Source organism: Megalops cyprinoides, chromosome 2 (assembly GCF_013368585.1).
Source record: "Megalops cyprinoides isolate fMegCyp1 chromosome 2, fMegCyp1.pri, whole genome shotgun sequence".
In the NCBI taxonomy this organism is placed as follows: Eukaryota; Metazoa; Chordata; class Actinopteri; order Elopiformes; family Megalopidae; genus Megalops; species Megalops cyprinoides.
Genome location: NC_050584.1, coordinates 25,387,647 through 25,402,483, shown reverse-complemented (window position 1 = coordinate 25,402,483; position 14,837 = coordinate 25,387,647).

Below are 14,837 nucleotides of genomic sequence, written 5' to 3'. Positions count from 1 at the left end.
GAAGGAAAAAGTGTGGCAGAAAACGCTGCACAACCAGAAGAGGTGACCGGACCCTGAGGAAGATTGTGGAGAAGGGCCGATTCCAGACCTTGGGGGAGCTGTGGAAGCAGTGGACTGAGTCTGGAGTAGAAACATCCAGAGCCACCGTGCACAGGCGTGTGCAGGAAATGGGCTACAGGTGCCGCATTCCCCAGGTCAAGCCACTTTTGAACCAGAAACAGCGGCAGAAGCGCCTGACCTGGGCTACAGAGAAGCAGCACTGGACTGTTGCTCAGTGGTCCAAAGTACTTTTTTCGGATGAAAGCAAATTTTGCATGTCATTCGGAAATCAAGGTGCCAGAGTCTGGAGGAAGACTGGTGAGAAGGAAATGCCAAAATGCCTGAAGTCCAGTGTCAAGTACCCACAGTCAGTGATGCTCTGGGGTGCCATGTCAGCTGCTGGTGTTGGTCCACTGTGTTTTATCAAGGGCAGGGTCAATGCAGCTAGTTATCAGGAGATTTTGGAGCACTTCATGCTTCCATCTGCTGAAAAGCTTTATGGAGATGAAGATTTCATTTTTCAGCACGACCTGGCACCTGCTCACAGTGCCAAAACCACTGGTAAATGGTTTACTGACCATGGTATTACTGTGCTCAACTGGCCTGCCAACTCTCCTGACCTGAACCCCATCGAGAATCTGTGGGATATTGTGAAGAGGAAGTTGAGAGACACCAGACCCAACACTGTGGATGAGCTTAAGGCCGCTATCGAAGCATCCTGGGCCTCCATAACACCTCAGCAGTGCCACCGGCTGATTGCCTCCATGCCACGCCGCATTGAAGCAGTCATTTCTGCAAAAGGATTCCCGACCAAGTATTGAGTGCATAACTGAACATAATTATTTGAAGGTTGACTTTTTTTGTATTAAAAACACTTTTTTTTTATTGGTCGGATGACATATGCTAATTTTTTGAGATAGGGATTTTTGGTTTTTCTTTACTTTTTTGCCAAAATCATCAATATTAAAACAATAAAAGGCTTGAACTACTTCAGTTGTGTGTAATGAATCTAAAATATATGAAAGTCTAATGTTTATCATTACATAACAGAAAATAGTGAACTTTATCACAATATGCTAATTTTTTGAGAAGGACCTGTACAAAACAATGGAAAACATTGCAAAGAACATTTTTTCATTCTCTAAAATCAGTAAATTGGCCTGTGTTAGGAAGGAAACATTGGCAACGAATTTGTTAACATAATTATTTGCACACTCTGATTACCAGAATACCGCACTGGTGATCTTGACAAATATTGGCCATGCGAATTTCTGACAAAATGCTTTGCACGCTCCAGCTACCAAGAAGCCCGCCGTGGTAATCTTGACTCCACACCCCCCTGCCCCCCCCCTCCCAATATCTAATCCAGAATTATGCATGCAGTGCTGTTAGGATGGCGATGAATATGTGACCACCAGTCTGTGCAGTATCACCAAAGTCTGGTTGAAGGTGACACATCGATTCCAATGCAGCCAGCTTCCTCTGTCCTTTTTTGACACTGGCCCTTTCAGAACACTGTGAATTCACAGAACCGTCGCAGCTCCCACACACAACCACAACAGACTCTTCCCCCTGCTCATCTCTGTCCCTCCGTTCAGACCTTTTACAAGGTTTACAGGATAAAACGTCTGCTGTCACATCTGCAGTCTGACCCGTTCCGATCTGAGAGCACGCCCACCAGCTGACTGCAGTCTGACCAGCCGACTGTTCCCCTGTTTTCCTCGTACGCCTTAATATTTAACACGCTTTCCTTGAATCTTGCTTTTTTTTGTCTGCAGACAAAAAAAAGCAAGTCCCCAAGATGTCCTCATCAAAGCCTGCTGGGTTCAAATCAGTTGAAAGCAAATTCCAGGCAAAGAGATGGGGTTTATTAGTTTTAATTGGAAATAATGTGTAGAAGAGATCAGTGCCATGCACAGAAATGGTTAATGGTTGTCTTTGGCTTGAAGTCAAGGAAGGGCCTGTACCTGGCGATGAAGTTGTCAGCACCACCTGTGCAGTATGGAACTGGAAAGTTCTGAAAGGATAGATGGAGACAGGGAAGAGAAAAGATGCTGGATCTAGCTGGCTTGAGGGCATCACACAGTAGTTGTGGTGGACCATTTTTTTGATACAAGAATATCACTCTTCAACTACTGGACAAAAAGAATGTTCCCCCTGTTTGGGTGGCTGTATATCGATTTCCTAAAAATCTTACACACCCATCCACTCACTCCCCTTCTCACTCATTCTCGAACAGTTTTCATGTATCCCTCTGTTACTCATTCGATGTGACATCTCCATCTCAGACTCATTCAAATCCACCAACCCACCGTTGCCAAGGACATGAGATCCTTTAAGTTCAGTGTTCTGCAACAGAGATCATCATATCGTCTGTGTCTGTCCCCGCAGTTGATTAAAAGCTCAGATATTAGGCTGAAATGTTCTGAATGCACGAAAGCAGCTGGAAAGGACCAGAGACCCCAGTCAAGCTTTAAGCTCTCTCATAAAGGAGGCAGGCAGAACAGTCAAACAAGGTGTTTAGGCAAATACAATAAACAAGAGTTCAGTGAAAATTGAAAACCGCATTGGATTTGCTGGGTGTCGTCATACTGAAAGAAAAAATAAACAGTGCATCTGAGGTAAAGATTTCAGAGTAAGGCATGCTGTCTTGGTGTCCCTCTGCAAGCTTCTGGAAGAGATTAGGGGAAATTTGCCCTCTCAGGGCAATCTGTGATCTTACCCTTTATCTGGCTACCTGGCTGTGATTTGCGGGGGGAATTGTGTGTTCCTATGACTCTGCATTCTGTTTTCTCTGAGAACAGAGGCTACACAGCGGTAGTGTGTTAGGAGCGGTAGGAGCAACATCAGGGGGATGGCAACAAGATCAGTGGAATGATTTTTAAGAGAGTGCAGCAACTCAGTTATTAAACTAATAATATAATAACTCTAATTGTATCTAGTATCTAGTTGTAATAACTCTAATGTGCTGTGTACGGGTAAAGTGAGGCTACTGTGTGGGGTGCTTGGGTGTATGTGAGTAGGTGTGCATGTACAGCACAGTACAAACAGTCTGACAAATGGAATTGACAAATTTTAAAAAGGAAAGTGCTGTCCCCTGTCATGTTTCATCAGTCATGACCTGACTGTCATTTTTGGCTTTTAAGCATGCGTGTACAGTATATATTTTTACACTTGATTATAAATGTTCATCAGTTTGTATACCCGCCCATATGAGACTGATGATTTTAGCACAAGATATGATCAGGATCCTAATCAGAGGAGCCAGTGCACCACAGAAGCATTTTATCCAAAGGCATGATTCGCAGCATATTGTGCATGAATAGACATCACAGAACCATTCAAAGGTCCCCTTTCTTTTGTATGACTATGTATAAGTATGATGAAAAAGGTTTTCTCAAGGGAGCGACTGAGAGCATTTCCTTCCATTACAAGAAAAAAACCTTTTTCGCCTTCTTCCACCGTAGATGAAATTACAAAGTAACTCTGCCTCCAAAGCATATGATTTTAACTCCTTCACCTCAAATGATGGCCAAACTGCTGTCAGCTTGTAATTTTGTTCCATGTCTACTGCACCAAGTACAGTGATGCATTTCTGAATGAGGGAATGATTTATGTGTGTGTTTTTATGTTTGCAATCTATATAATGAAAACTCATGTTTTAGTTTGTGTACAGATTACAGTATTGTTGTAGTTGTTGTTAGTGGTGGTTATTGTCTGAATGATTGACTTATTTTCCCAAAAAATCACCAAAATATTTACTCCAGCAACAAAAAGCTCCAACTGAGATAAAAGCTCAGACATTCTTTGCTGAGACTTAGTAAGGGCACCTCACGTACATCTTCAGCAAACATGAAATGACAGAATTCCTGAGCAGCTCTCGCTTTGAGTGTAAGCCAAGCTCCATCTCAGCCGTGTCAGCTGAGCATGAAGAGCGGGACCATTGTGGGTAGCCCGTAGGGATGAGAAGTCTGGAGGTCGCTCTGGATAAAGTCTGCTAAATGTAATGTAATTGTAATGTATAAGGGAAGCTATGTCAGCAGGGTTTGCTCGTCTCACTGCTCCCAGACACCCTGTGACTCGCCAGGGCCTTCTAGTTCCTTGAATGGCATAGGTGCAGCCACGCCTATCCTCCAATGGGTGCATAGCTCACTCTGGTTCAATGGGTGACTTGTGATGTCAGAAATGATTGAAGTTGTCGTGCGAGCATTTTGGAGGATTGGATTTACCACTCTCCTCTGCTCCTTGACAAGTGCAGTGGTTGTTGCAGTGACACAAGCCTAAAATACTGCTCAATGGTTATTCTAGAAAGAGAGCTGCATAAAGGAAGAAGAAAAAACTAATAATGAAACACTTTGAGTTTAATCATTCAAGCAAAATGACATAAATTTTTCACTGTCAAATATAACATCAAAAAGTAATATGTGCCCAGATATCTATACATAAATCTTTTATTTGTAATTACAAAGGGTATTTGAATCATTGTAAACAAAAGCATATGAGTTCTAGTTAGTACACAATACTAAGAAAACCTGCAGATAACTCATCTCTGAAATATGGCCTCTCTTATGCAGAGCTTCATGTATTTATTTCCCAAGACATCATGGGAAAATCTTTCTCATACAGCATGAAATACCACTGCTATAATGTCTTCACAAGCTCCACAGGGGTTATAGTGTGGCTGAATTGCACTCAACAAATAGAAAACTGGAATCATATATTGAAATTTAAATTAGCAACAGAACAATCTGGTACTGGAGGACTCAGGCTAGAGAAGCAGTGTCATGACCCTAAACATGGGTCTTTATTATACTGATGCAATTTCATTCTATTGTTGTATTATTTTATTCTCTAGCTGTGAATGCTTTATTTTCACTGAGTGCAATGAAGGCTCATTGTAACCATACGTGGAGTTTGAGGGATGCCATCCCCCTCCCCAGCAGTTGAAATATGTCACTACAAAATAGGTCCAATAAAAAAAAAAAATATATATATATATATATATATATATATATATATATATATATATATATATATAATAAGAATATGTATAAATATTTTCAGTACTGCAATAAAATAAAATGATTGTAAAAAATAAATCTGAATTCTATTATGTTTAGTTTTGTAATGAATTCATGTTTGAGCACTCGTCAAGTGACATGGCACATTGTGACATGCGATGTTAGATGTTAGAGTTCCCTCTCTTTAACAAGCCTACCGTAACAACAGGCAACACTATTGCTGAGCATTTTCTAATTGTGTGCATGCGCTATAAGTTGGATACAAGTGAGTATGTATATTTCATAGTTTTCAATTTAACACAAAATTAGTTCATGTGTACACTAAATGTTTTAGAAGGGTACATGGAAAATGAAAGCCTAACAGTATAATATAAACAAACTGATATTTCACTTTTAACAGACTTTAACTTTATGATTGCCAGTGCGCTTCAATTGCGTGCGCTCATGTGTGAAAGACAAATACCGTACGTAAGTCTATGTGTGATATAGTACAAAGTGGTCAGAAACTGATTTGATGCGCTGTTGTTTGGCTTTATGGCAAGCAGATTGTCTTCTGTTACTGTATATGTGTAACACGCCACACAATAGTTGAACTGTGTACTGACGTCAGTTAAAAAATGTTTGCCCCTACCAGGGCAAATGTCAAACTCCGCCTATTATTGTAACCCGCTCTGGTATTCAAAAGCAGACACACCCCATTTCATGAAAATGTGAAATAAATATCCACTTCACTTCTTTGTGGAATGGTTGTGTGCTCCCCTGCTACACTTCCACCCTGAATGAACCCAGAGCATTCCATATAACTATGCTGAATCGGCATTTCTATATTCTCTTAAAAAACCTTTGTGATCTCACCTGTCTTTCATAATTCATTCAGTAGCCATATTTTGGTTAGATGACCACTTCAGGTGACCGTATTTAAAAAACCTACACTTCACTTCGCACATGCTCAGGAGTGGCTGCTCTGATTTAACCAGAAACAACAGCCGGCCTTGATCGCTGTTGGCATCATAGTAAACGTGATCGCGAATATTATCGGCGGCTTATGAATCTTGCTTCACATTGTCACAGAGCACAGTGGTTTCATCACAGCCCATTACATCAGTCAAGCTCCTCTTGCATTCTCGCAGTGACAAGGCCATCTGCAATGACAGATAACCTTAAGTATAAAGATGCACTCTTCAAGAGTAGATATTACCTTTAGAAATATAGTTTTTAAAGACATGAGGTCTGAAGGGATCAAGTGGGGGTTTGAAGTTTTTGACGTATAACATGTAAGTGTGCAAAAATGGGTATCAATCGCAAAACCTTGAGATTTTATTTTGTTTAATTAAGCTTTATTTTATCAGGAAAAACACCACTGAAATATAATATCTTAGGGCATTCTGGCCAAGAGATTCTTTAAAACAATAACAATGCACGTACGTTTCAAACAATATGCACATTATTAAAATACAGTATAATAGTGTACAGTGCAGAGCTGGAGAGCATGTAATTCAGGGCAGAAACACAAGGAGGAACATTCCTCAGTTACAGTATTGTGAAGATAAAGTAAATGACTTGCCTCATAATTTACTGAGAAGAGAGATTATTTTAGCACTTACAGTCAGATTAAAAAGAGATCTCTTTAGCCCATCTCCTGGTTCAACCTCCCCTCCCTGTGGCTGTGCCACCATAGATCAGCAGATGTTGAGGGTGTCCCTTGTGTCGCTTCAGTGTGGGTTGAGTTATGATACTGTAATTTTGTCATGTTGCTGTTATCAATCACTTACTGCATGGAGCCTAAAGGCCTTTCCCTCTCTCTTGCCCCTCCTTTGTCCACAGATCCATTTGCTGCTGTATATCATTGAGGTTTTTTTAGCACCTCAATGTCTTTTTGTCCCCCAAAGTGTACAGTACCAGTTTGGACACATACGATGAAGATAATGGGAAACTTGCATTCAAAAACATTTTGATTTAAAGGCTTAAATGCTTGAAAATTGTTTCTGGGACAATATAAACAGTGAAGTTAATGCCTATGTATGACTTTTTAAAAAAAAAAAATATATATATTTTTGGTTACTTTCATGAATCTAAAATATAAGATTTTGACTGGTACTGTATACTCCACAGAAGCACAGATTATTCATAGTTCACATATTTTGCGGCATTATGACCTCCCTCTATCTCAGATCAAATGCACATTGATGGCATTGATTGCACAGCTTCTTGTGCTGACTCCAGAGGAGACTTCCTCTGTACTGTTAAAGCAGCATCGCCACTGGGTTATAACTTTTGTTCTTTGCATTATTCTACATCAGCTGCTCCCACTTTAAAATGGGTGCCAAACCAAATTTGATATGAAATTTTGTTTTTGATCACTTTCTACTGTTTCTGAATGTTTTGATGTGTTTTTTTAATGTTTTAGTTGAAGTAAAAAAAACATTTTGCACATGTGCAATGCATTGCGTGACATTTATCTGTGCACATGCGTGTATGCATTCCTGTTCCAACTCACAAAGCATCAACCTACAGAGACTGTCCTCACCTGGAAAACACATTATGGTGCTGGAACACTATTATAAACCAGATCTGAGTCACAACTGAATCTTATTCTCCCACAGAGGCAATGTCTGAAATAGGTATTATGCTCCAGACAACAGTGTTGAAATATTTTTTTTTACTTTTTTACAAAATGGCTATACAAATATTGATATATTTCATTCATTCATTCTCTTTGCTTCTTCTGGAGCATAAGGCGATTCTCTTCCACCTCTGCCTGTCCTTCACAGCTCTTTGTGCCTCTCCCCACGATAGATTCATTAATATGGTATTCGAATGGTATACGCTTTTGTATTTAAATATACTTCCGCATGAAGTATAGCATAAATATTCTGTATCGTTAAATGTGTGGTTTGGTAATGACAGGACATAGAGTACAGCAAAACACAAATCACCACCCAGCAGAGGTGTTCATTTAGCTACAGGGAAATGAGACACTTACTCTCAGCTCACACACTCACACACTAACAGGATAATCAGAATCAATCTTCGTGTTTGCTCTTTAAGTTCACTGAATGAAAACAACAGAGTGGCATAAGGAATTCAATACAATAAAATAAGAGATACCTCCTACAGGAGAAAAAAACATGCATTGCCTTTCCATACTTTATGCTGTTTTTCACCTCACTGCAGCTCCAGCTCCCACCTTTGTTCTCACTCCTTCATTTATATTATCTTTTTTCAGTCTGGATTTTGAAAAACAAGTCATTATATTTCATATAACAGCAGATCGCCGTGAACTGGGTATACTATGGACGACTGCCCCTTAACTGTGACCGTAATTGGACATGTATTGTGAACTCAACAACATAATTAAACTCCACTAAAGGCACAGTGTGTGACACTCATACGCATGGCGTTTTTCTTTTTTTTTTTCCACTGTTGCTTGGTTTCCTAGATCCTAGAACCAGATCCATTAAGAGGAGTACTGCCCGGCTGAACAAGTAAGCTCCTACCACGGCAGACTCACGCCTCCATTGTGCTACTCTTTAGAGATTCACAGAGAGCAGGGATGACTCACATGGACTGGCCTTGCAGCAGGCATCGACTCAGAGTCGGCTTTTTGACTATTCTGTCCAGCACACCGCGTCCACGGTCACTCCAATGCCTGAAAGAGCTCAGCGTTTTGAATGCGGCACAGAGACTGTGAGTTATGAAGAGTGATCCCCCGGCATAATAAAATTCCCGCAACATGCCAGGGCAGGGCAAACAGACTGATCAACAAATTTATGATACAGTCCACTTGTGAATGCCTAATCAATCCTTTTTATGTTCTTCTTACTTTATGTGTAGCTTTTTGTCACAGGTTTCATAGCAACAGTGTAGCATAGTGATAAGGAGCAGGGCTCGTAATCGAAAGATTGCTAGTTTGATTCCCCATTTGAGCACCGTTGTTGTACCCTTGGGCAAGGTACTAACCCACAATTACCTCAGTAAATATCCACCTGTACAATGTGAAGTGGATAACGTTTAAAAAATGTAACCTATGTAAGTCGCTCTGGATGAGAGTGTCTGCTAAATGATAATGATGTAATATAATGTAATATCAGACTGAGAGAAGAGGATCACTGAGATGAAATACACTGTCGGTCCCAGTTGATCACAGGAAGAGACACGCATCACAATGTTTCACTGAAGTGCAGAGGAACTCCTATCCTTCAGCACTAAACCTAAAAACTAAAGCATCTTTCCTGTCTGTGAGCCACGGCCACTAAATTTAAAATCCCAGAAATAAGCGCACCGGTAATCTAAATATAGATTACTAATATGTTTTATATGTTCGCGAGCCAAGAGGATTAATTACATCGTGCATTGATTTTACAACCAGTGGCTGAGGAAGAAATGACTGTGAAATCCGATCGTTTAGTCTGGAAACTAAAATTAACGTTAATCATTTTACAACCCTCTCTCATTTATTTAATCAATCCCATTACGTATTGTTTGCTGGTCCCATTTGTGTCAGGGCTGTGAATTACACAAATTAATACTGTCACAATGAAAGCATTGTTTAAAAAAACTAACACTGGTTTAATTGATATATTTTTCAGTTGTAGGCTTATAAAAAACACTTTATGACAACATATCTACTAGCTTGCAATGAACTGCATTCTGAGCGTAAGAGTAATTTGTACTCAAACACATTGTCATGCTGCCCTGCTCTACCTACCAGACAGCTTTCAGTCTCTGAGTCCGGTCCTTGGCACAACTCTGAAGGTATTTTTGCCCAATTCTTGATGTGTATGGCTTTGTCATTGGCACTCAAACCTTTCTCTCATTTCTGTCTGACAGGCCTCAGGCCAGTCTAGCTGTCTTTATTATGAACTTCAAAGGGACCAAAGAGGGAAGGACCTTGTACACAGTTGTTGTTAACTTTCTTTCTCCTTTTTTATTTTTTTACTTTCAACAATTTTTCAAAGTACATTTTCATTGACAGAAAACTCACACAAGGGTACAATAACAAGAATATGTTGCAACAGAACAACAAGTAGGGAATGGCTAAGGTACCAAAACACACATTCTTTGATACTGACACTGATACTGATATACATCCAGAAATACATACGTTGCATGAACTAACAATTATTATCCATTCAGAGAGCAGCTATTGATAAAGTGAATAGAATTTGACCAATTAGTTGGGATTCACATTGGACATGTTTATAACAGAAAATGTTTTGTTGATGTTAATGGTGAAGACACGGCATTCCCTGATTTGTTTGTAACATGATGAGACGGGACTGCTTGGTTCTACACCTGGCAAAATGCTGTTTGCATACTTCTGACTGCAAGCTGAAGTCCTGTTTGCTGCCTGGCTATCAGAGAGGAGGCATTTTATTGATCAAGAGAGGACAGCGCAGTAGCTCCAATGTGCTAATATGCCACCCTAAAAAAAACCACCAAGGTTTTCACACCTGTCTGTGATCATCCAATCAAAGTCTCTCTGAGCAGGAAGGAAAAAACGTGGCCAGATTTAAAACACATGGAGCTCAGTAAGATATTCTTGACAGTAGATGACAAGAATACGTTTTGGTTGTTTGAAACACACAGTAAATTACAGCCAGGCTTGACAGCCCACAGTTTGTGAAGTGGAATGGAGGAATTTTTGGGGCAAGAGCCTTGCATTTGTTATCTTCACTGTTGTGTGTCTGAACAGCTTCACTCACTCCTTTCTGTATTTTTTAATGCTTTTCTCCTTTTTCACCCTGACTTTGGAATCTCCAGTTGTATATATTCAGCCCGCCTTATGGCTACATTACACTGCAATTGCACAGGAGTACCAAAGTGCAACCAATGCATACCTCTGAAACACTTGCGTGCAGCCCTTGGTGATTTTTCCACTACAAGTCTCACATTGTTGTTCAGGAGGGTGAGCACCAAATGGAGGATAAGTACATCTCCACTGACATCATTTTAGGGTGCTTTCACACTAGAGCTTTTGGTATGGACCCCAGTCTGCTTGAGCCGTTAGTTCGGTTCGTTTTGTTGATGTGAACGCTGTTTTCCGAACTCGGGTGCGCACCAGGGACCGTACCCAAGCCCTCCGGAAAAACGGGGGTCTGGGGTATGGTTCACCTGAACTCCAGTGCAGTTCTCATTGGTGGTAAAACCAGGAAGTAAACACTATTGATGACGTGTTATTTGTTATTTGCTTGTCGCATCTAAAAACTATTCAGGAAATAATTGCAGGTAGCCACACTGTTCGCTCACCTTGAGGGTATGTGTGTATGCTCTGCAAGCAAAGCTGCAAATTCATTTCGCATTGCCACCTGTCTCAGCAAAAACCTCCTTACCTGAGCAGCTCGCATCACTCTCAGACAGCCGGACGCATTTATGGCATAGTGAAAATGCCGAACATGGTTATTTTGGTGCTGACACCATATTAACAAAAAGATGAATAAGAAAAGTGTGGCTAGTGTGGCTTTCACATTTTGCCTCCCCTTGCGTCGTTGCCTAGCAACATTGGTAAATAAAACCTTCATGTTCCTTACGTGTTGATGACGTAAACGGACCAGAGTTTGCAACCAAAAAATATAATTTGAAAGAAGACTGGGGGGGCAGGGGGAGGGGGAAATAATCGAACTCAAGTTCGGAAAAGCAAAAGGGCCAAGTGTGAAAACAGCCTAAGTTAGTCAAGGGCGCCTGATGAGTCATTAGACTAGAGGGTGCTGTTAAGTGATGCAATGAGGGGACTCTGACCAGCACATCCCATTCTACGTGAGAGGAATGGAGCCAATTATGTTCTGCTGCTGCATACAGTAGTCATTACATGTGTGTGAAAGAGCATACAAAAGCTCTGTCCTAGCTCCAATCACTCATCCAATATAGAGAGAGTCGGGAGTCTGTTGCAATGGTGTTACCACCACACTTGCTCTATGAAGTTTAACAGCAAAAATGTGTGCAATAGCTAACATTGTGAGCAAGCCATTTGACTAAGCTACGTAAACCAGGACACACTCAAACTAAATTTTCTAACTGAATGCTAGTAAGGTAAGACTACAGTTAGTAACATTATAATACAGTCTGTGATTATCTTAAAAAAGAACAATAGTTAAATGAAAATGTCTTGCATGGTGCACAATGTACTGATTTTCATATTTCTCTTAATACCAGCTAACTTGTCATATCAGGTATACGTCACTAGCAGTAGTTAGTTCATGTAGTAACATTGTGTTTAATGATGCTAAAAGCTTTGACAGATATCCAGGAGTTGCAGAGTTTCAAACATTGTAGCAAACATTATAGCGTTTTAGCATACATGAGAATATATTAAAATAAGTGGCGAAAATACAAATACCACAAAAAATAAAAATATCATCTACAAAATACTGGTGCACAAAAATATAACCCTGAAAGATCATGAACTTTAATTCTCAAATTTTAAAAATGATCCTAACTTGTCATAACTTCATTATGGGTAAGTGAACTGTCTATAACAATGCGCAGGACATTTTATTGTAATGGTAGCATCTACTGGATGTGCATTTTTACAGATGGAGGGGATAACTGGTCATTGTAAATCATTTTACTATACAAAAATGCAATCATGTTAACTGTTCTACTGTCAACCTAGGCTAGCAACAATGTGTAATGTTAGCAAGCTAGCTAAATGAAAACATTCTTAAAACAAAGTTAGCATCGTAGCAGCTATCTCATAGTTCATTGGATGAGCAGGGTCTCACTGTTCATTGGGTGGGTAAGTGGGGCAGGGGTGGAGCTTCTGCACGTTCTGGCATGGTCATCTAGTAACGGCTGCTGCAGACTCCCATTCATTGTCAACAAATAACACTTCTATACTCGAGCTTGCAATTTCTTGGGCTGTAGGGCTCAGACTATGTGGAACTAGCACTTTACCTGCCTGAGCTGCTCATGAGCCCTCTTGCTGTAGTGTTTCAATGCCCTCAGAGGCAGTTGTATAGCAACTGCAGAGTATTGGCACAGCACTGTGGGGTAGTGGTAAAGTGCAGGGGTCATAACCCAAAAGGTTGGCTGATTTATTCCCAGGTGTGGCACTGCTGTTGGGCCCTTGGGCAAGGCAGTTAACCCAAAACTGCCTTGTAAAAATCCAGCTGCGTGTATGGATGGGTTATAAACTGTGTAAGTCACTCTGGAAGAGCCTCCACTAACCCAAAGTAATAACTGCAGTGATATGGCCAGATAAACGACCCAGTTTCCTGACTCTCATCATCACTTACATAAAAGGCAGCAACGCACCAAAGAGGAGGTGTGAATGGTATGGTATAATTGCATTTTTTTAAAGGAAAGGTATAACCTGTAAAGGGATTGATGGCCAAATATTCCACTAATAACAATTATCAGCTGTGCCTATCACTCAAAGGCTCAGATATCAAACAGGTTCAGAAGGGGGTTATCTTGGGGTTATCTAGTGAAACCAAAACCCAGAACAGATGTAGTGTGCAGATCTGTAATGTATAGGGCCATCACAATGTGGAACAAGTTACCAATTACGATCATTGAAGCACCTGGCAAGGCAAGTTTTAAAAAACTACAAAAAACACATAAACAATGACCCTATTATTAACTAACTGACCTGAACAACCACGATGGAATGCAATTTGATGTGTTGTGATGTTTTGTTTTTTTAATTGATTTTTACTTGTTTTGAATATGTTTTGTTGAGACTCGTTACATTTGTTATATGTCTTGTTATATGTGTTATGTTTTGTTGTGTGTGGACCCCAGGAAAAGTAGCTGCTACCTTAGTGGTACCTAATGGGGATCCATATAAAGAATAAAGATGGTATAACCATTGAATGCAAGAGTGACCTACTTTATCAAAAGGCTACAGAAACCATAGCTGTTTCTTGTTAATGTCCCTTGTCTTTTTCATCATTTTTTTCTACAGGTCTATAGATATTTTAAATGATTTGATATATCAGTTATCTCATACCTCTTCAAGCATGAGGCATCACCATGATTATTTTTTTCCTAATTATCCCTGGATTGTGAAATGGATCCTTACATGACTGTTGAAGCACAAAAGCTGTTTGTCATTTGAATTGTGTGTGACAGACAGCCTCCACTAGGGCTTTACTCTCAGTCTTGCACAAGTATGGGGTAATCTGACCGGTAGCACACCTGCTGTCTCATTTAGTAGCGTTGCGTATTGGTCCTCTGCATTAATAAGAGAATCGGTGGTGGTAGGGTGGGCAGATGTGTATAAATTTGCCATAGTAAGGTAAGACTTGATTTTTATCATAAAGTACTGCAGAACAAATATAGTAGGTTATGGCTGAGAATTATTTTTTAAAATTTCAATCAGTTCTCTAGCAATATTAACACTTCAGCTAGGATGGTTATCATAGTGTATGTGACACAGTGCCTAAATTTTAGTATTGTACAGGGTACAAAAAGTATGTACCACATTCTGAAACCGTTCCCTGCAAATATCATTTCAGTGGATTTTTTAGAACAGTAGAATTCTGATCACAGTAGAATTTTCAGGACAACAGAATGTTCAGTTTTCCACTCTTTCTAGCACTTAGCCTGGGAGGGATGAGAATTAACATTCTGCATGTGTTTGCCATGGTTCATTCTATATTGTTGAAAGGCTTTTAATTGCAAGATTTCTTTTACAGGTTAACTGAACACAAGAGACCTGCTTTGAAGGTCAGAAGTGGTAGATGGACATGCAGTCAGGAACAAATCCCTCAAGAGAGAAAGTACCTTGAATGCGTCTGTGCTCAGCATACTAACTACACCATTCTATTGGAACTT